Genomic DNA, 23,323 nt, shown 5'->3' with positions numbered 1-23,323 from the left:
GTTAGGGTTTAAAGGGTTATAGTTAATTATAGTTAAGGTTCAATTGTAGTAGGGTTTAATTGTGATAAGGGTTAAATTACACTTAGGCTAAGGATTTTAGTTTAATTAAGGTTATAATTTAGATTATTATTCAACTAAATGAGGGTTAGGGTTCAATTTGGTTTAGAGATAGGGTTCAGTTTGGTGTAGTGTTAGAGTTAAGACTTGATTCAATTTTTCTTTTTCTACATGTTATAAAATATTTTCTATATTTTAAATGTAAACCTATTTTCATTTACTCCTCAAAAATTCTTTATTGAAAAGATTATGTATTTTCTTAAGTACAAGAATATAATATTTTTGTATATAAATAAATTGTTATATATTCTATTAAATAAAATAAAATAATGTTTATGAAAAAGTTATATTAATTTTAAATTTAATAATTTTAGTTAAATAAAATAGCTATATTATACATATTAAAAAATTCTTGATTAGTACATATATCTAAAATAATTCTATATAATATATATGAACATCCTTCAAATGGATGTGTTTAATAAATGTATACTAATTTTGTTATCTTTTATGTTTTGCTTTGATATTTTTTTAATTTCAAGAAATAATAAAATCATTTGTATTTATAATTAAAATCTAATTCTTTCCATGTCACTTATGCAATTTGAGATATTGTTGTTTTGGTATATTGTTTAATGCTTGCATTGTTGGCTAAATCCATGGTCTACAGTTTGGTTAAGGATAAAAAAATTTCCTTAGGTTTTTCTTCATCCCATCTTTTTCAAACTTTTTTAATGTTTTTTTGTTATTTTTTATTGAGTTAATATCTATTTAATTTATCTAAATTATTTAATTATTATTTATTCATTATTTGATTTTTTTAGCATATAATTATCTGAAAAATAATTCATTTTTTTTTTATCCATATCCATGATTAGAGATAATAGATAGAGAAACTTGCTTGCAAAGCATGGTTCATAGATGAAAATAAAAATTTAAAACCATTGTTTGTCTTGGTTGAAGGAAGCAACTAACTCTTTCAAAGAAGAAAGTTGCATTTTTATTTGGAGTATTAAATAGACATAGGGATTTTTCCATTACAAACATTCTTAAATCAATAAGCATAGTAGAAAAACATTCCTAAATTGAGTATTACACCTAAGATAGCTACAAAATTGCCTTGGAAAAAGCCTACCTATTATATTGAAGTTTTTTTTCTTATTATTATATTATTTGGGCTTTCTTTATATGTAGATTTTTGGAAAAAAAAGAAAAAATCTTACTATATTGATATTTGAAAATATAAAAAAGTATTTGCCACAATATAAATTTACTTTTAGTTAAATTTTAGAAACTTTAAGAATAAAACTTAATTCAAATTTTATAAGAAGAAAACAATCAATGTAAAGAGTAACATAAAATGAAATGTCTTAATCAATAATAAAGGAATTATTGCAACCAAAATTAATAAAAAATTTCTAAATATATTATTTTTATCACCATTTTTTTTTATAAGAAGAATCTACCACCTATCCCCAAAATAACAAAGAAAGATTCTTTCAAAATTAATATAATTTCAATTGAATTATGGATAGCTAGAGTTGGCTCTGCTAGGGTTTTAGGTTGCGTATTGGTTTTTTCAAATCGCATTTATTGCCAGACTTTATAGTTTATTATGGCTCCGGCCAACTTTATCCTAGCAATTGATGCTAGTGCTAGAGTTGCTTCGATAGACCCTCATGATGCCTCATAACAAGAGCCCTTGCAAATTTGTTCAGAAAGTGTTTCACGAGGTATGTCCTTGCCTGATGTTGTGCTTCCTATGCAAGATTTTGATAATGCCTGTGAGTGGCTTGAAAAATGTGTTTTGATAGGTTATTTTGTTGGTAGGATCCCTCCTAAAAGAATGCTTCATGACTGGGTCATCGAAGCTTGGTCTCCTCATGGAGTCTGACTTGATGGCGTACAATGCCTCACCAAAGGATTCTTTTTGTTTCACTTTTTGAACCCTTCCCATGTCGAGGCTATCCTCTCTCATGGCCCATGGACAGTTCGGTCTTCCCTTCTGGTTTTCCAGCATTGGTCTCAAGACTTTTCTATCTAAGATGACAAAAAGTTGTGAGTCCTGGTCTGGGTTGAGTTCCTTGGTCTTCCTTTTCCTTCTTGGCCTTTCATGAAAACTATTGTTTGGACTATTGGTAAAGTTATTTATCTTGAACCAGGCCATTTTTTTAATCCTTGCCCTCAAAAGAGGGTCTGCGTTGAGGTCGACCTTTCCCGCGACCTGAAATAAACTATTGATATTCAAGTCAGTGGCAATATATTTACCTAGAAGGTGCTTTATTTGAACCTTCCCAACACTTGCTATTGGTGCCAGTCGGCAAAAAACAAAAATAGGGAATGTCCCTTGACTATACCGAAAATAAAACCCCTTGTTAAGGAGACCGACTCTCGATCTGTGGAGGGAGCTAAGAAGGATGAATTGACCACTATTGTTCGCAAAGGGAAAAACTTTATGGCTTTGGCCCAAAAGCCACCCATCAGATAAAGTTCTCAGCTAATGGTGGAGCCTCCTACACAAACTCCATCTGCCTAGGTGGTCTGTATGTCATCCGCTTCGGTTTCAAACCCTAGCCAGCAAGGGAAGGATTCTTCTGAGGGTTTTGCTCAACCCCCTTGGGTTTGCACTCCTTAGGCTACGTCTGTGATTTACACTCCACACTCTTTGTACCACCTTTGCATCCCTTCTGGGCGTGCTGAGATTGCAGATGGTGGTTCAGAAAAAAGATGAATTATTTTCGGTGGGGGCTCTCTTCCTAGTCTCAGTTTGGATTTTTTGCACAATAGGTTCTCCTCTCTTGAGGATAAGGATGACATGCAAGATTTTTCATGAATTAAATCTCATTGAATATTTGAGGTCTCATAGACCTCACTAGAAAGTATTCTGTTAGAGATGTTCATCAACGTGTTTTAGGCTTGGATGTTCTCTGCCTTTAGGAAGTTAAAATTGTTGGTTTCATTCTTACTGTTGCATGTCGTGTTGTTTGGCTGGATAGCCTTGTTTTTTCTTCCCAGCATGAAGTTGGTCGAGGTGGAGTTACTACTCTCATGTCACCTTGTTGGCTTTCTGTGGTTATTTCTCCCAGTTTTGATCCCATGTAGCGCGTTGTAGGGGTTTTGCTGTCAATTGATAATCATTCCATTGAGATTGTTAATTTTTATGCTCCCAATGATTTGGTTGATAGATCACACTTATGGTGTTGGACTGTAGACAATCTCCCACCTGCAACTTTGGTCATGTGTGGTGACCTCAATATGGTTGAGGTGGCGACCGATAAGGACAAAATTTTGCCTTTTCGATGGAGAGCTCGCGAGAGGGAAGCCTGGTACTATATGCATAATAAGTTGGCTCTTTTCAAGCCCAACAACAACCGCCGCCACCTAGGTGGGGTCTGGCACACTTGGTCTAATTTCAGAGCTGGATCATACAGAGTATTTAAGAGGATTGATTGTGGAATGATAATTGCGTAATCGCTTTTTTTTTCTTCTGAAGATCAATATCTGTTCATCACTCCTCTCATTGATGTGATGTTGCTTGATCATTTCCCCATTAAGTTTACCATTAAATGGCAATGAGATAGGTTGCATCCTTCCAAGATGTAGTCTTACCTCAACACGTCTCTCTTGCATGATCAAGCCATGATGGCCCACATCCAAAGGGTTTGGAATTTGGAACTAGTGCCTCATCATCACACTAGTTGGCTTGCATGGTGGAATGATGCCATTATCAATTTTGTAAGGTTTCTGCACATTTATGGTAGATAGCTTGCCACGTACCATAGGCGCTCGTATGACGTGACCACCAAAGAATCTTTGTGTTGCCATTGAAGCTCTAGCCTCGAATCCTTTTGATTCTAACGTGTAACTTTGATTAGCCCATCTCCATCATCAGAAACAAGTTGTAGATAACTACTCTACTAGAGGAGCTCAAATCAAACCCAGGTTACATTGTCTCTAGGTGGGTGACAGGGCCTCCAAAGAATCTTTCTTGGCTTTTGGGCCCATCATACCTCTATAGGGATTAAGAAAATCAAAGAAGGGCATGATGTTCTCATCGAGCTGCCTGATATTCTGCAAGCCTTTATCCGTCTTTATGAGAAGGTATTCACAACACAGGGAAACTCTCCAGCCAAAGCCCAAGATTTGGAAGATTTCTTAGATATTGTTCCCAAAAGGCTTACTGAGTCTCAGCAGACCTTTTGCGATCTCTTACTAACCATTGATAATCTCTAGGAAGCCATTTTTGGTATGGGGGATGATAAATCCCTTGGGTGTGATGGTATTCCTTGTGAGTTATACAAAGCCCTTTGGCCTTGTGTTGGTCCTAACATACATAAGGTCTACCTTGAAGCTTTTCACTCCCAATCCTTGGGAAAGATTCTTAACTAGGGTAACGTCAAATTTATCCCTAAAGCTGGGGATCTGGAGGAAATTTGCAATTGGAGGCCTATTTCCTTTCTCATTGTCTCATATAAGATCATTGCCAAAGCCTTAGCTCTCAAGATTCGTCATCTCCTTCCCTTGATTGTTCGTCTAGAGCAGAATTGAGTTATCAAGTCCAAGTTTATTCTGGATAATATTATTGTTCTTTGGGAAAGGATGGACTGGGCCTGACACTCCAAACAGTGGAAATTTTCCTTAAGATTGACTTTGATAAAGCGTATGATCGCATTGAGTGGCCATTTATTTTGGCTATCTTCAAATCTCTTGGCTTCAGTCCCAAATTCATTCAGTCTATCTAGATATTATTCAGAGATGCCTTGGCCTGCATCACCATCAAAGGTCATTAGTTTGAGGCTTTTGGTCTTTTCGGATCCATTCGCCAGGGTTTTCCTCTAGCCCCTGCTTCATTTGTTCTTGTGGTGGAGGGTTTTGGGTACTTATTTGCTAACACCATCTCTGATGGGCGTGTCCGTGGACTCTACCTGCCCGAGTCACCTTCTCAACTTGTCAATGACCATTTTATGGATGACTCTTTTTTCACTCTCATGGAGGAAGAAGATAATGTTTAGGATTCTCTTCAATTTTTGGACACCTTTGGCTTGGTTTTGGGCTCGACCATTCAATGGCATAAGACGCAATGTTATAGGTAGTCTTTTCTTCCTACCCTACCTTGGATTATTTAATATGGCTAGATATGGCTTCATCATGGCAAACATTTTCTCTTTCTGAGCATTCCTTTTTCCTTTCAAGCTTCGCTCACGGATCTTTGGAATGCTATTTTAGCCAGGATTGAGAAAAAGTCAGCTTACTGGATAACCAAGCCTCTCTTTCTGGCTAGTAAATTTCAAATTTGTTCAAAGGTTTTGGCAGCCACACATGTCTATTACTCTTCATGTTGGACTCCTTCTAAGGACTCTTACATGAAGTTGGAAAGACTTCTACGGGGTTTTCTTTGGGCCTCTGGTTCCAACCAACAAGGTTTTCATAGAGTTGCTTGGGAGTATTGTTGTCTTCCCAAGGAGTCTAGAGGGCTCGACCTTATTTCTACCCAGAAATAAAGGCTTGCCTAATGTGATAAATGGATCATCATAGCCTTATTTGGTGACTAGACTTGGAAAATCCTTCTTTGAGATTTCCTGCCAATAGGGCGGCTTGGAAGGGGATTGGTTTTTAACCCTTGCTCATTATGAAAGACCCAGTTCAAATCTAGGGTACTTTTATTGTTAAAAGTATTTGGCATGCTTGGGAAGTTTTTAAGCCTTGTCTTTGGTGGGCGGGTGATGGTTTTCATGATGAGATCTCCATGAATAAACACAACCTCTAGTGGTCACCTCTTTTTTAGGTGCAAGGGTTACTGTTGGCCAAAATCTAGGGTGTTAGTGTTCGCATTTGCATGAAGATTGCATTATTGAAATGTTATGTTGTCATTGATGTCAATTAACCAATAATGATGTTGTTGTAATATTGTTTTGTATCTGGTAGAATAAGATAGTGAAGAGAACTACAACCAGTAAGTGAATTTGTGGAGGAAACCGATATTACTAGAGAAGAAGTGAGATCAACCGCTGAACCCTACCCATTGATATGATAAACCCTAACAGATGAATTCTTGTGAATTGGTTGTATTGGTTTATGATCTGATGATGAGCAGTAATGATTATGAAACGTATGCATGTTGTATGTGAAAAGTTTCAAATGGTTTTTGCAGTGTTCAGATAACGGTTTTTATCTTGGGAATGAGCAAGTATATTACATGTACTGCAAACAATATGATGAGTTACAGTGTCGAGGCTATCTTGAATGATGTGCAGAGGTTATTATGTAATCCAACAGTCATACTTGAATCTATTTGTTTGTAATCTTTTTGAAAGAATTGAGTTTGTATTGTGTTACTAACGTATTGATTTCTTTATAAGGTTGATGAGTTGTTTTGTTGTACAAATGACAATTTGTAGTTGAGAGTGAGAGTGTGGTTGTCAATAGGAGTATAGGAGCATGAAAAGGATCTGAACAAGGAAGTGTAGTGCTATTCAAATAGATCAACAAACCCTTGTTGTTTTCTAACAATTACAGCAGTTAAAATCCCCTAATTGGACAATCTCTAACAAGCTTAGTGTTATTAAAATCCTCTAACTAGGTGGTCCACTAGCTTGGATTTAAAATCCTCTACCGAGGTTACTCCTCACTGGGTATTTCTTCTAATAGGGCATTATAGTTAATCTCCTAACCGGGTTGTCCCTAATAGGATCTGTTCTTACCAGGACTTATTGTAAAGCTATAACTGGCTTGGCTCCTAACATGGTGAACTTTAGATGAGTTCACAATACTTGTGGGTATTCATCCCCACCATGGTTTTCCCATTTGGGTTTCCACGTCAAAAATATTATGTCAAGTGGTGAATATTTTTGTGGTTATGTTTACTATGGTTGAATTGCTTAACATTGGAGCCACTTGTAGATATCCTTACTAAACCTCTTCCTAAGACTACTTTTGAGTATCTTAGAAGTCAGCTAGGGGTTGTACCCCTCCATGAGATTGATTGAGATTTATGTAGAGTACATCAGTCCCAAAGCTACTTGTAGAATTTTACAGGAGGATTGTTGTAGAGTGGATTTATTCCACAGGGGGAGCATCAAGTTGTAGGTTGATGATGCTTAGCAATGAAGTTTGACATTGCATGTTTTACTTTCACTTTGGCATTGTTGTCAAAGGTGGAGAAGAACTATGTGATTATGGGGAAGAAGAATTGTATGATTGACAGAGAGAAGATCTATAGCCAGTTACCAGCTGAAGACAAGGAAAGTACATGGTAAAATGTAAACTAGGATTCCTATTCACAATCACAACAGTCAAGGGTATTGATACTTGTATTTCCATAAATGTCAAAGGAGAAGATTGTTGGCATTTGCATGAAGATTGCATTAATGAAATGTTATATTTTCATTGATGTCAATTAACCTGTAATGATGTTATAATGTTGTTTTGTAACCACTAGGAAGAGTTAGTGAAGAGAACTCCAACCGGTAAGTGAGTTTGTGGAAGAAATTGGTATTACTAAAGAAGAAGTGAGATCAACTGGTAAACCCTACCTATTGATATGATAAACCCTCACCAATGAAGTTTGGTGAATTGGTTGTATTGGTTTATGGTCTGATGATGAGTGGTAATGATTATGACACATATGCATGTTGTATGAGAAGAGTTTCAAATGGGTTTTTGGCACATTGAGATAATGGTTTTTATCTTGGGAATGAGCAAGTATATTGCATGTAATGTAAACCATGTGATGAGTAACAATGTTCGATGAAGCAGTGATCATGGAGTGGTCGAGGCTATCCTGAATGATGTCCAGAGATTATTATGTAATCCAATGGTCATACTTGAACTAATTTCTTTGTAATCTCTATGAGAGAATTAGGTTTATGTTGTGTTATCGACCTATTGATTTGTTTATAAGGTCAATGAGTTGTTTTGTTGTAGAGTTCGCAATTTGTAGTTGAGAGTGAGAGTGTGGTTGCTGAACCGGATGATGTATCTATAGTTTGTGTAACGGTAGATAGGAGAAAGAAAAGGATCGAAACAAGAAAGTGTAGTGTTATTCAAATAGATCAACAAACCCGTGCTATCTTCTAACAATTAAAGCAGTCAAATCCCCTAACCGGGTAAGGTGTAACAAGCTTAGTGTTATTGAAATCCTCTAACCAGGTGATCTATTAGCTTGGATTTCAAATCCTCTATCAAGGTTACTTCTCACAGGGTATTTCTTCTAATAGGGCATTATAGTCAATCCCTTAACTGGGTGCTCCCTAGCAACATATGTTCTTAACATGACCTATTGTAAAGATTTAACAGGCTTGGCTCCTAACAGAGCAAACTTTAGAGGAGTTCAGAATACTTGTGGGTATTCATCACCGCTATGGTTTTACCCATTTGGGTTTCCATGTCAAAAATATTGTGTCAAGTGGTCAATATTTTTCTGGTGATGTTTACTATGGTTGAATTGCTTAACTGCTAAATCCACTTTGATATATTATGTTAACCGACAACAATCTCAAATGAGGTTTTACTTATGTCAGTAAATTATTTGAATGATTCAGTTAAATGGTTTGAGAACTTTAGAGATGTTTTACAATTAGTCTATTATAATAGTCAACCAGTTTAAATTGACAGTGATATTGCATTTTTTCAGTTCTGAGTTTTCTTTGAGAGGTTGATTTTGAGATTGGTAAAAGTTTATATTAGTTTTCTATCTACTGATTTAACCCACCCCCTTCTTAGTAGTTGACTGTGTTAGGGTTTCAAGCAGATCCGAAGCAAATATGAACTAACAATTATATGCAGATTTAAATACAAAAGATAAAGAAATAAAACAGGACATAGATAACACAGAGATTTAACGTGGTTCACCCAGAATGGGTTACGTCCACCATACACAGCCGTCCAATCTTTCTTATTATCCAGCAAAAATAGTACATCAACCTTACAATGCCTTAAGCATCCCAGCCACTTATAACATGCATTTTTATGGCAATAAACAAAGTCGGCCTTTTTAGGGTTTTATTACAATGTCGATTTTCATCAACAAAAAATGTACTTGCTGAGTGTACGAGGATACGTGCTGAGTGTACAGTACTTTGCTGATCAGTCACCACATTTCAACAATCTCCCACTTGGAGACTGATCAGGCTCCACACTGAACAATCTCCCACTTGGAGACTGATACTACACGACACCACTGTACATGCAACATCCGCTGGATAAAACACTAGGACTTGACTGGTATAAATTCCACAATTATTAATCAAGAAGACCAACAGAAACTGATGAAGAAATCAGCTTCTCCTGTGGAACTACCTTTGTGAACATATCGGCAGGATTCTCACTTGTGTGAATCTTCTCAAGCCGTAACTGACCCTCCTCCAAAATAGTCCGGATGAAGTGGTACCTGAGCTGAATGTGCTTTGTCCTTGAATGAAAAGCAGAGTTCTTCGCAAGATGAATGGCACTCTGGCTATCAGTATACAATGGGCTATTCTCTTGTGTCTGACCCAATTCCTTCAGAAAACATTGCAACCAAATCATCTCTTTGGTGGCTTCTGTAGCAGCAACATACTCAGCTTTAGTGGTTGAAAGTGCAACAACCTTTTGCAGCCTAGAAATCCAACTGACTGCAGTTCCCCCTATAGTAAAAACATACCCTATAGTACTCCTCCGTGAATCAATATCACCTGCCAGATCAGAGTCAACAAATCCACTTAGAGAAGCATTAGATCCTTTGAAACATAATGCATTCGTAGTAGTTCCTTTCAAATACCGAAGAATCCATTTCACAGCATTCCAATGTTCCATACCCGGATTACTCATAAACCTGCTCACAACTCCCACTGCATGTGCAATATCTGGCCTTGTGCATACCATTGCATACATCAGACTGCCAACAGCTGATGAATACGAGATGTTAGACATTTTATTAACCTCTTCCTGTGCCTTTGGACACATCTCCTTAGTCAATTTGAAATGACTAGCCAAAGGTGTACTAACTGCTTTTGCATCCTGCATGTTAAATCTTTTCAACACCTTTATATACTCACTTTGGGACAAATTCAAGGTTCTATTTTTCTTGTCCTGTGTAATCCTCATACCGAGAATTTGCTTAGCTGCACCCAAATCCTTCATAGCAAATGACCTGGCTAATTTTTGTTTAAGATCATTTATATGTTGCATGTTAGACCCAGCAACAAGCATGTCATCAACATAAAGCAACAGGATAATATAACTGCCATTATCAAATCTCTTAAAATATACACAATGATCAGAATGACATCTATGATAATCGTGTTCAGCCATGAAACTATCAAATTTTAAATACCATTGTCGGGGTGCTTGCTTTAGGCCATACAGACTTTTCTTCAACCTGCACACCAAGTTCTCCTTACCTTTGACCTCATATCCCTGTGGTTGCAACATGTAAATTTCCTCCTCCAAATCTCCATGGAGAAAAGCTGTTTTGACATCTAATTGTTCAAGATGTAAATCATCTGTAGCCACAAGACTAAGTACAGTTCTAATTGAAGTCATTTTTACAACTGGAGAAAATATTTCATCATAATCTATACCCTTTTTCTGTGCAAAACCTTTTACCACAAGTCTGGCCTTATATCTTTTCTGACCTCCTTCCTCCTCCTTCAGCCGATAAACCCATTTGTTAGGCAAGGCTCTTTTTTCTGCAGGTAAAGGGACTAAGTCCCAAGTCTTATTTTTCATCAAGGAGTCCATCTCCTCTTTCATGCCTAGTTGCCACTGTTGTTTGGCATCCACCTGCATTGCTTCTTCATATTCTTCTGGTTCACCAGAATCTGTTAATAAAATAGAATACAAAGAAGGAGAAAATCTTTCAGGGGGTCTACTTGTCCTCGTAGAACGTCTAACACTTGCAGGAGTTTGTGGGACAATCTGTTGTTGCTGAGCATCAGGTACCTGTGGCATTTCATTTTCAGGAATCTCATCCAACACCACATATTCTTGTTTGTCCTGTTCATGCTTCTTTTCCTGCATCTGTTCTTTATACATAACCTTCTCATTGAATATAACATCTCTACTTCTAATTATTTTCTTATTTTCAAAATCCCATAACCGATAGCCATATTCATCTATCCCATATCCAATGAAGGTACATTTCTGAGATTTAGCATCAAGCTTGGTTCTGTTTTCTTTATCAACATGGACAAAAGCTTCGCAACCAAAAGTTTTTAGAAAAGAATAATTTACCTTTTTACTAGTCCATGCCTCCTCTGGAATACCACCATCCAAAGGGGTTGAAGGTCCTCTATTTATCAAATAGACAGCAGTATGTACAACATCTGCCCAAAAATGTAAGGGCAATCCAGCATGCAATCTCATGCTCCTCGCACGTTCCATGATGGTCCTATTCATTCTCTCTGACACACCATTTTCCTGTGGAGTTCCTGGAACTGTCTTCTGCTTTCGAATCCCATTTAAGGAACAGCAATCTTCAAATGCTTTGCTGCAATACTCACCTCCATTATCCGATCTGAGACACTTCAACTTTTTCCTGTCTCATTCTCAACCAGAGCTTTCCATTTCTTAAAAGTTTCAAAAACATCTGATTTTTGTTTTAGGAAATATACCCATGTTTTTCTAGTTGAGTCATCAATAAAAATAACATAATAACAAGAGCCACCAAGAGATGATACCTGAGCCGGTCCCCATACATCTGAATGTACAAGCTCTAACTTCTCACTCTTCTTCTCTTTCCCAACCTTGAGAAATCTGACTCTTTTCTATTTACCATAAACACAGTTTTCACAGAACTCTAAATCAATCTTCTTTAGTTCTGGCAATAGATTTTTGGAGTGAAGGATTTTCATCCCTTTCTCACTCATGTGCCCAAGCCTATGGTGCCACATTATCGAATCTGTTCTTGCAACATTTATTGTTGTTGTCCCTGCAGTAACTTTATCTGTAGCAGCTCAGGTAGAGTAAGTGTTACCAGTACACAGATATAATGTGCCTACCTTCGCACCTTTAGCTACTACTAACGATCCTTTAGTGACCTTCCACATACTGTCTGAGAAGGTAACTATGCAACCTTCACTACCTAGTTGCCCTGCAGAAATTAAATTTCTTCTTAAATTAGGAACATGTCTTACCTCCTGCAGAAACCAGTCATTACCATTCTGCAACTTGATCTTTATCTTTCCTTTTCCAACAATTTGACAGGGATCATCATCACCCAAATATACCTGTCCAAAATCACCTTGAACATAATCTAGAAAATATTTTCTATGGGGTGTAGCATGAAATGAAGCCCCAGAATCTATTAGCCAGGAATCATTAACATTATCCAAACATAAGATTAAAGCATCTTGTAGAGTATTACTTGCAATATTAGCTTCCTTACTGTCATTTTCATTTTTGTCTCCCTCTTTGTTTTTCCAAGACCAACAATCTTTCTTTAGATGACCAGGCTTTCCGCAGTACCAGCAATCTTTCTTTCCTCTACATTGAGAGCGTCCTTTCTTTGACTTCCCTCGTGACTTCTCATTCCCAGGGCCTTTTCCTCTTTCCTTTGATCTTCCTTTGTTCTCCACATTCAAAACACTACCCGATGATGTTGGAGTCTCACCTGTGCTTTTCCTTCGCATTTCCTTGCTTAGGATAACACCAACAATATCATCAAATACCAAAGTATTTTTACCAGAGACAGAGTTACTTACAGCCATAACCAAGCTATTCCAGCTTTCTGGCAAAGAACATAAAATCAAGAGAGCCCTAACCTCTTCTGCAAAGGTAATTTTTACCAAAGACAATTGACTGGTAATTGTATTAAATTCATTTAAGTGCTCCGCTATAGATCCTCCCTCACTCATTTTCAAATTAAACAAACGCTTCATAAGAAATACCTTATTCGAAGCCGAGGGTTTCTCATACAGCTTAGCCAATGTTGCCATCAAATCTACAGTCGTTTTTGCTTCTGTTATATTGAATGCTACAGATGCCGCAAGGCACAATCGAATAGATCCCAGTGCCTTTCTATCTAAAATGTCCCACTCTTCATCTGATATTGTGGTCGGTTTCTTTGCCTTTCCTTCCAATGGCCGCCACAAATCCTTTTGATACAGGTAATCCTCCATCTGCATTTTCCATAACTGATAATTCTAGCCGTTAAACTTTTCAACCTTGAATTTGGAATCCTCCATTGCTCCCACTCAAATCTGAAAGTCCTGCCAATTTACAGAAAACCTCGCTCTGATACCAATTGTTAGGGTTTCAAGCAGATCCGAAGCAAATATGAACTAACAATTATATGCAGATTTAAATACAAAAGATAAAGAAATAAAACAGGACACAGATAACACAGAGATTTAACGTGGTTCACCCAGAATGGGTTACGTCCACCATACACAGCCGTCCAATCTTTCTTATTATCCAGCAAAAATAGTACATCAACCTTACAATGCCTTAAGCATCCCAGCCACTTATAACATGCATTTTTAGGGCAATAAACAAAGTCGGCCTTTTTAGGGTTTTATTACAATGTCAGTTTTCATCAACAAAAAACGGCAAAAAAATTTTTCTCGAGGGCTGCCGCCCCAGAACCCCGGCCCGGCCCCGGACCCCAGCGAGGATACATGCTGAGTGTACAGTACTTTACTGATCAGTCGCCACATTTTAACAGACTGGATCCTTATTCTTTCATCATACCATCAGTTAGTGCTCTACGTTTTCACAAACGCTACATTCGAACACCTAAGGACCTATTTTCCAGATTTCTACAAGTCTCTGGTCATGGGATGACCTCCAAGTCCAGTTTCATTTGTCTCGACCTGATCGACAGACTTATGACTTGCTGGTTTCAGACTTACCCTCACATTTGTTACATAAGCTTGGCATTCAGTCTATCAGACCTTGGTGGAAGGATTGGAAGTGGTATCCTTTGACTCCTTTCACCAGCTACAAACCCAAAATGGGTTATCTCTAGTTGGTACCCCATTTGACTATGGTCCATATTATTAACTAGAGGTGACATTTGTAGTCTTCTAAGAAATCTTGGAAACTAAGGTTTCTTGTTGTCTGGTCCCCCACCACTGAACCCAAGATTGCACACTTTTCTTGGTGTGTGATTTTTCAAGGGTTGTCTTTAGGTTCCAGACTTAAGCATTTGAGGGTTCCCGATCCCCAGTGCCCTTTTTGTGGTCACCCAAAATAATTTATGCACATTTTTTGGTTCTGTAGAAGAGGTCAATAGTATTGGAGCTGGATCCATTATTTCTTTCAGTCTTTTTGGCCTGAGCCCTTTTCTTGGCATATGGCTCTTCTAGGAGATTCACCTAGAATCCCCTTCAGGTTTTCCCAGATATGGCATGCTTTAAGAATGGACATCCTATTTTCTCTTTGGAAAGATAGAAATACAGTTCTTTTTACTCATAGCTCTTTGGATATTATTGTCTTGCTTTATGCTAAAGTTAGCATTTGTAATAATGTATTAATGCAAATTTAGGTTCAAGTAGATAAAGTGGCTTTTGACATGGGCCACTTATACGAGCTCCTTCAGCATTGGGGCAATGCCCCTTGTGCGGTTGCGAGAGTGTCACCGGATTATGTTTCTGCCAACCGCACTTTGCCCCATGGTCGCCACCATGGCCAAAGTTCCTCTGCGTAACGCTCTTAGACCCCACGGTCCCAAGCTCCTTATCACTCCTCTGTTGGGAGAGGTGACACATGGATGCACCTCTCGGCATCTCCTCCGCGTTGTGGCTCTTCCTCGGGTGTCTTTCTGCTACTACTATTACTCTGGCTCCTGCTGCTGGTGATGGCTTTGAGTGGCCTACTGCCAGCACCTCCAAGTTTCCTCAACTGGCTCTAGCTATTTCGCCTCCCAGACGAGAGGAAGGAGAAGAAGAAAAAGTACTATAATATTTTTATGTAATAGAGAAGGCCTATTCATAAAAAAAAACTAATATAAAATATTCAGCATGATTAAAAGTAAGTCAAATGATGGGGGGATGGCTCTGCGTGTGCGTGCATGTCGTGCTAGGGCCAAAGTGCCCTAGCCTATGATTTGTGCTCTGCTTGCTTCATTCCAGGGGGGGGAAGTTCTTGCTTGCTAGGGGTCAACTTTTGTTTGCCCGTGGTTAGGTTTTTTGGGCTGCCACAAGGTTTTTTTTGCAACCCTTTTTTGTTTCTTCTACTTTGGGTTGTTGTTGGCATGTGTGGGGTTTTGGGGTTGGGTTTTTCGCCCCTTTTATTTTTCTTCTTTTGGTATTTTCTCTGGATCCATGGAGAATAGAGGAGTATCCTCTTCTCAGATGGTCTATGGAGATCTAGCTATGGCGGATCCATCTCATTGGATGCATGCATGTGGAAAGGAACACATTGGTCATTCCTAATCAGGGGCAAGCAATTCTTCTTCGAAAGAGCCTTTTCACATGAAAAAGGTGAATGGTTGTTTGGAGAGATCCCAAGATCGTCTAGTTCTGGTTATTCAACATGAGCAAATTTCAGAGCATGTTGAATATTGGTGCAACCATGCTCTCATATGCAAATTCATCAGTCTTTGCCTCTCTATACCTATTTTAGAGTCTTGGGCACACCGTGTCTGGAATCTTGAAGGAGACATGGAGCTACTTATGGTAGCCAATAACTATTTTCTGGTTATTTGTTCCAACCTGGTAGATAGGAACAAGGATTTTGAAGGTGGCCCTTATTTTTTCAATCAGGTGGGACTCTTTATCAAACCTTGGCATATTGGCTTTAATTCTGCTGAGGAGCTTCCCTCTCGTGTGCCCGTGTGGATTTGATTGCCGAGGCTTCCACTAGAGTTCTGGAGAGAAGATATTCTTCACTCAATCTCACTGCTTTTTGGTAAACCTATGGGTTCAGCTTCACAAACTTAAGATCAAAAGGTAATTTCCTATGCTCGCAAATGTGTAGAAGTTGATTTAAATAATCCTTTGCCAGACTCTATGAAAATCTGTTTGGGGACATCTTCTTGGATCCAACAATTGGACTATGAGACCCTACCATTTAGATGCAGAATTTCTCATGAATATGGTCATTTATAGCAGAGATGTCCCAGAAATAAATCTTCTAAATGTTCTCTTTTCTATCCTCCTCACTCTGTTCTAGGGGAAGATAAGGGGAAAGCTCATATTCCTAATGGTCCTGCTGATAGAGATGGCTTCATTCCTGTGAAACCTCAAAATAAAGACAAGGGAAAGAAGAGAACCTGATTGGATAGGAAAAATGATGTCACCCTAAATAGGTTTGAGGTTCTAGAGGATTTGGTCCAAGAGGAAGGAGTTCTAGTTGAAATGTCCTTGGGTGCCTGATTTCAGCATGAGGTGCTGGATGGGGGTTCCAAGAAAGAGGGTCAGTCCCTATCTTTGGAGAATCAACAGGAGGTTCAAATGGTTACGGATTTGCCTTCTCATGTTCAAGACAATAGAGATCATAGTGAGTCATAGGTCCTTGAAGGTGCAGTGGTCATGGCGTCTACTCCTCCCTCAACTATTGTGGCCTCAAGTTTAGTGAAGAGTTACAAAGCCCCACCTGTTTTAGGCTTGCAGCAGAAGATCCTTAAAAAGGGTTCTTTAGATAAACCTTTAAGGAGTGGACGAAAAATGGATCAAGAAAAGGTTAAGTATATTGGTGATACTTTGGTTGAGTCAGGATCTGTAAAGCCCATTGATTCTCACTTCTCTCAACCACATAAATGATTGTGGTCTCATGGAATGTAAGGGGTTGAACAACATCCCTAGACAAAAGGTTGTTCACATATTAATTGACTCTGAGTCTCCTGATGTTGTTTTTATTCAGGAAACCAAGATTTCAGTGGATGATTTGGCCAGTTGTGCTTGTTGTGTCTGGCCCTAGGGCCTTTGGTAGGGAGTGAGCTCTCATGGTAGTTCCGGGGGGGTTTCTTTCTTTTGGAACTTGAGGAAAGTTTCCCCTTTGTGGTGGTTTTCTTGCAGGTCTTCCATTTCTATGGTCACTTCTAGCTTTGAGATAGGAGAAAGATGCCTCTGCTCTAATATTTATGCTCCTGCGGATCTTGTGGGTAAGTCTTATCTTTGGGTTCACATCAATTTTGTTCGAGCTCAGGATCCTTTTCTACCCTGGATTTTGGCTGGAGATTTTAATGTCGTTACTAGTTTGGAGGAAACGTGAGGTGGGTTATTCAGGCTTGATCCTTCCTCAAATTTACTTAGAGATAATATTGGTCTCTTGAATCTCATTGATGTGAAGCCAATTAATGGTTTCTTTACATGGAATAATAGGAGGAGTGGTGTTGAGGCTATCGCTAAAAGGCTTGATAGATTTTTGGTTTCCTACTTTTGGGTGCATGATAGGTGGTCCACCTATTTAGAAATTCTTGATTGGAGGGGTTCTGATCATTGCCCTATTAAGCTTTGTATTACATCTTTTAGACCCTCCAAAAATCTCTCTTTCAAATTTCAATTGATGTGGCTTCATGATCAGACATTGAGAGACCTTATGGTTGATTGGTGTTATGAAGGGGTGCCTGCCCATGGGCGGGCTATGTACTCCTTTGGGAAGAGATTACAACATGTAAAATATAGGCTGAAGAGGTGGAATAAACAATGTTTTGGGAACCTGCATAGACACAAGATGGCAGCTCAATCCAAGTTGGATGAGGCTACACATCATATTAGGGATCAAGGGATGACTATGGACCTCAGTATGGCCGAGTCCCTTGTTTTAAAGGACTTAGAAGAATGGGAGTTGTGTGAGGAGATTTTCTGGAAATAAAAGTCTCATGTGGATTGGCTCCAAGAAGGTGATAGAAACACTACTTTTTTCATAATTTTGTTAAGGCTCATAGGTATGGTAACTCTATTACCTGTTTCATTTCTTCAGAAGGGGTTCATCTTTCATCTAAAGAAGAAATTGCTATGGAACGTGTCAGGTTTTTTTCTAATTTGTTTACCAAAGAGGATCCTAAAGCTATGGTGGAAGAGAGGGCCATCCTGAACTGTATTCCCCCTCTTGTCTCTGTTGAAATGAATGATGCTCTCTTGCACCCCATTTTGTTGTCTGAACTTGAGGGGGTTGTGTTTCAAATGAAAAAAGGAAAGGCTCCTGTCCCTGACGGGTTTCCTATTGAGTTTTTTCAAGAATTTTGGGAGATTATAAGGTATGATCTTCTAGATGTGGTTCAAGAATCTCATAGGAATAAATGAATACTTAAATCTATGAATTATACCTTCTTGGCTCTCATTCCTAAGAAGGAGCGGCCTAATAGCTTGGATCAATACAGGCCTATTACTCTATGTAATGTTGTCTACAAGATAATCACTAAATTGATTGCTGAACGATTCAAATGTCTCCTCTATAGTTTGGTTTCTAAGGATCAAGGTGGTTTCATTAACAGAAGATAGATCCTTGATGGAGTTGTGATAGCAATGGAGGCTATTCATTCGATGGCTTCCTCTAAGGATAAGGCTATGTTTATTAAACTTGACATGGCCAAAGCTTATGATAGGGTGAGTTGGGATTTCTTACAGAAGATCTTTTTTGCTTTTCATTTTGGAGAAGAGAGGGTGAATTGGGTTCTTAGTTGGGTGACTTCTACCTCTTTCTCAGTTCTTATTAATGGGGAACCCTCAAAATTGTTTAGCGCTTCACGGGGACTTCGACAAGGGGACCCTTTATCTCCCTATTTATTTATTCTCATGGCTGAAGGTCTTGGTAGATTTCTCACTTCCCAAGTGAGACATGGTCTTATTCAGGGCTGGAGTTGCAGCAATACTTTACCTCCCTACTCCCATCTTCAGTTTGTGGATGACACAGGTTTGATGGGCATGGCCAGAATCAATGAAGCAGTGAATTTCAGGAGAGCTTTGGTTATCTATTATAAAACCTTAGGTCAGAAAATTAATGAAGATAAATCATCCATATATTTCTTTAATACCCCTCCACTTATTCAAAATAGGATTGCCAGGATCCTTAGATTTTAGACGGGGTCTCTTCCTTTGTTGTACCTTGGGATTCCTTTAGATATGGGGGTCAGCTTAGAGATTTTTGTTAAGGAATTTTGGATAAATTTTGTTCTAGGGTTAATCATTGGCCCTACAGGTAGTTATCCTCTGCTGGAAGAGTTATTCTTCTTAAGACTGTGGCGCAAGCACTTCCCATTTATAGGTGTTTTGTGCAGACTCCCCTCTCTAGCTTTGTGAGAGAGTTTGATTCTCTTTCTCGTCAATTTATTTGGTCTAGTAGTTTTCTTTTTTCTAAGTGGAGTTTAGTTAAATGGGACTCTATTTGTAGACCGAGACATGTTGGGGGTCTTGGCCTTAGATCTATTGCTTTGGTTAGCAAGGCCTTGGTGGCTAAATTGTATTGGAGGTGGTGTAACAATGAGGATCACGATTGGGCCAAGATTTTAACCCACAAGTATCCCCCTGGTACTAATGATCATGAGGTGCCTCGTCTTAGTTTAGTGGGCAGGGGCTCTTGTATCTAGGATACTCTTAAAAAGGGTGCCCAACTTATTAAAGATGGCCTTTTCTGGATTTGTAATCGAGGCTCTGAAGCTCTTTTTTGGTAGGACTCTTGGGATGGTCACCCTCCTATTTTGTCTAGTGATCCACAGCTTCAGCCTCTTTCCAACATTTTCACTGATGTTGGATGGGTTAAGGTGGAGAATTTTAAAATGGTTAGGCACATTGCACAAGTTGAGGTAACTTGTTGGAAGGATCCTCTTGAATAGCCCTTGGGTGGATTAGGTGAAGATCGTGTGGTGTTGTTTAATATCTTGGAGGGTAGGTTATGTAGTTCCCTCAAGGAGAGAGATATTCTGGCTTGGGGTCTTAATCCAAAAGGCAAGTTTTCTATTGCTGAAGGTTATGCTCAGCTTGATAGGCAATTGCATGGCCTGATGGATGCTCCCTGGTGGAAGGAGGTTTGGAATAGCTTTTCTTGGCTGAAATGTAGTTTCTTCATATGGTTGGTTGCTCAAAGGAAATGCCTCACATGGGAGATTCTTTATAAGAGAGGCTTCTAGGGACCTTCTATCTATTACATTTGTATGCATAATGAGGAAGACTACTCCCACTTGTTTTTTATATGCCTTTTCTCTAGGGATATTTGGCACAAGTGGTGGGAGGCTTGGTAACATGCTTGTTTTCATGCTACCTCCTTAATTGAATTTTGGGATAGCTTGGGCAGACCCCTAGCAGAGACATTTTTTCTTCAAGTGGCTTGGGCTATTGGGCCAACTCTTATTATTTGAAATTTATGGTTGGAAAGGAATCAGAGGGTCTTTTGTGATTCACATATAGGGAGTTCTCAGCTGTGGCAGAAGATAGTTAATAGGCTTCAAGAGACAACCTCAGCTAAATGCAATTTGTCTGTAAATCTTGATCTGGGTGATTATGCTATTGTAAGGAATCTGCAATTGGAAAACATTAAAATGGACTATGCTGTTGGAAAAAGATCTTGTCATGCAAAGCAGTGGATAAGTAGAGATGGAAGGTGGATTCGCCCTCCTATGGGAATCTTAAAAATTAATACTAGGCTCTTCCCATGGGAATCCTCGACATGTAGGTATTGGAGGCATAAGTAGAGGTGATGATGATTGTGCAATTTTTTTCTTCTCTATTTATATAGGGAAGCACTCCAACAATCTTATGGAGGCCCTAGCTATTAAGATTACAATTAAGCGAGGTTGTTCTTTAGGATGGAGGAAGATTATTTGTGACTCAGACTCTCAAATTGTTGTGGACATGTTGAACAAACAAAATTTGAATGATGTGAGTTGGCAATTAGCTTATGCGGTTAGACATATTTTACAAATGTGTAACATATTGGAATTTGTCTCCTTTTGTCATATTCCCAAGGAGTGGAATAGAGTGGCTGATTGTTTGGCCAAGTGGGCTTCAAAGCATGTTGATGGTTGAGATTTTAATGGAAGGGATGGTATACCTCTTGATTATCTTGAAACTTTAGACAAGTTAATACTTGAAGACAGGATGATGCAAGAGCACCCTGTGGTGTAAGATCAATTTTCCTTTTTTGCTTGTTTCATTTTCATTGTCATTTTTGAGGTCCTTGGAGGCTCCAGATGAGTCTAATTAATTCCAAAGTAGCTGGCCTTGTGAAATATCATCTTTCTGAGGGCTTTTTGAAAAGGTAATATCATTGGAAATCCGACGATCGGATCTCTTGCTATGGTCACTGGACTTGTAGTGGTGGTGCTGGTGGTTCCTTTAGGATCCTTTTAGTTTTTGTTATTGTCTTGGTGAGCCTGAGGCCTCTTCTTTATATTTCTATGAATTCTGAATAAATCTTTACCCCTTTTTTCAAAGAAAAAAAGAAGTCAAATTAAAGTAATTAAAATTATTATTTTAACCTATTTAACATATAGCATTTACTTTTAGCACTTGCCAATTAGTGAACATGGTTAACATGTATACCTTATTGGTAGATGACTCCATGGAAAAAATTTCTTGAGAAAAAACGAAAGGCATCCACTTAAATTTCGAAAGTTTATTTTAAGATGAAATTGTATGACTATTTATCCACGATGAAAATCCTCATAAAACATTCTTGTTTTTGTAACGTATAAGAATTTCATAGTGCTGTACACCTACAAAGGAAGAGAGGCAAGTATCTAACATTATTGAAAATAAGATAAAAGACAAATGGAGCATTCTTATTCCTGTAATAGCTAGAATATGCCTGATCGAAGACAAATCAAAGCTACATTGCGATTAAAATGCAAACGAAGAGACAAGATTGTCAAAGATTAATAAAGTAGATACATAGAACTTCAAATCGAAAATAATTATGCAGACCATATATCTTGATGAACATCTAAACAAATTCCCCAATTGAAAATCTGCCCAAATAAAAAATCTCAATTGGTAGAACCACTCAAACCCAATTGCCAATCTAAACACACATCTATATGATTATTCAACTCTCCTTATTCATAGCCAGCGAAGGAGGAAGAGAAAGAGGAGGCGGCGGCAGATCTTCACTTTCAAAGCGTGCAACAATAATAGGAATCATTCTTTGCATGAATCTAAGCATGGCACAATACATTTGTCTCTTGAAGAATTTTGCATTGTCAAAATTGCAATGAGCTACCTCGACTTTACCTCGACTTATCTTTCGAAGAATTTTGCATGATTCTTCACCTCATGTTACTCTTTCACCTTGAAATAGGTTCTATATTTTAAATCTAGACAAATATATTAAATGAGGGCATCAAATTTGAAGTTTGTAATACATGAAATAAAAATCTAAACTAGCATATATGTCTTAAATTTTAATTTAATCTATATAACATACGTCTAGAGATATCCTTCTCGAGGCACCTGTTTTTAATCAATTTTTAACCCTAAATTGAAATAGGCGCCTTGAGAACAATATCTCTTGGTGTATGTTATATAGATTAAATTAAAATTTAAGACATATATGCTAGTGGCAGTTGCACGGCGCAACATGGAAAACATAAAATAAATTAATATATAATTATATAGTATCTTTTTATTAAAACAAATTATATTATAGTATTATTATATTATTATATTATTATATTATTTTATCGTTACAATTTTATATATCTATTTAGACTATTTTTTTTAATATATATGTGTTGCAACATCAAAGCAAATACTAAAAGATCTAAGATATATTAAACTTTGTTTAATAGCATGTATTGTGGTTATGGTTAGCATTTGGGTTAAGGTTAGTGTTATGGTCGAGGATAAGGTTTACAACATGGTTTGGATTAGGGTTATGATTAGGTTTAGGGTTATGATAATGGTTAGGGTTTATATCATGGTTAGGGTTAGCATGGTTAGGCTTAGGGCTAGCATAGTTTAGGGTTTATATCATGGTTAGGTTTAGTGCTAAGGATTATTGTTAGGGTTAGGGTTTATGGTTATGGCTAGGTTAGGGTTAAGGTCTAGAGTTATGGTTAGGATTATGGTTAGGGTTATGGTTTACATCATGGTTGGTGTTGAAGTTAGGGCTATAGTTATGGTTAGGATTATGGCTACGGTTAGGGTTTACATCATGGTTAGGGTTAGGATTAAGGGTTAGTGTTAGGATTAATATTAGTATTTATATCATGGTTATGGCTAGGGTTAAGATTTACTTCATGGTTAGCGTTAGGGTTATTTCTTGCGTTAGGGTTTATAGTTTGGGTTATAGTTAGGTTTAGGATTATAATTATGGTTATGGTTATCGTTAGGGTTAGGGTTAGGATTTACATCATGGTTAGGATTAGGGTTTATGTCGTGGTTAGAATTATTGATAGGGTTAGGGTGTA

Source organism: Cryptomeria japonica, chromosome 3 (assembly GCF_030272615.1).
Source record: "Cryptomeria japonica chromosome 3, Sugi_1.0, whole genome shotgun sequence".
Taxonomy (NCBI): domain Eukaryota; kingdom Viridiplantae; phylum Streptophyta; class Pinopsida; order Cupressales; family Cupressaceae; genus Cryptomeria; species Cryptomeria japonica.
Note: the sequence above shows the minus strand (reverse complement) of the source record.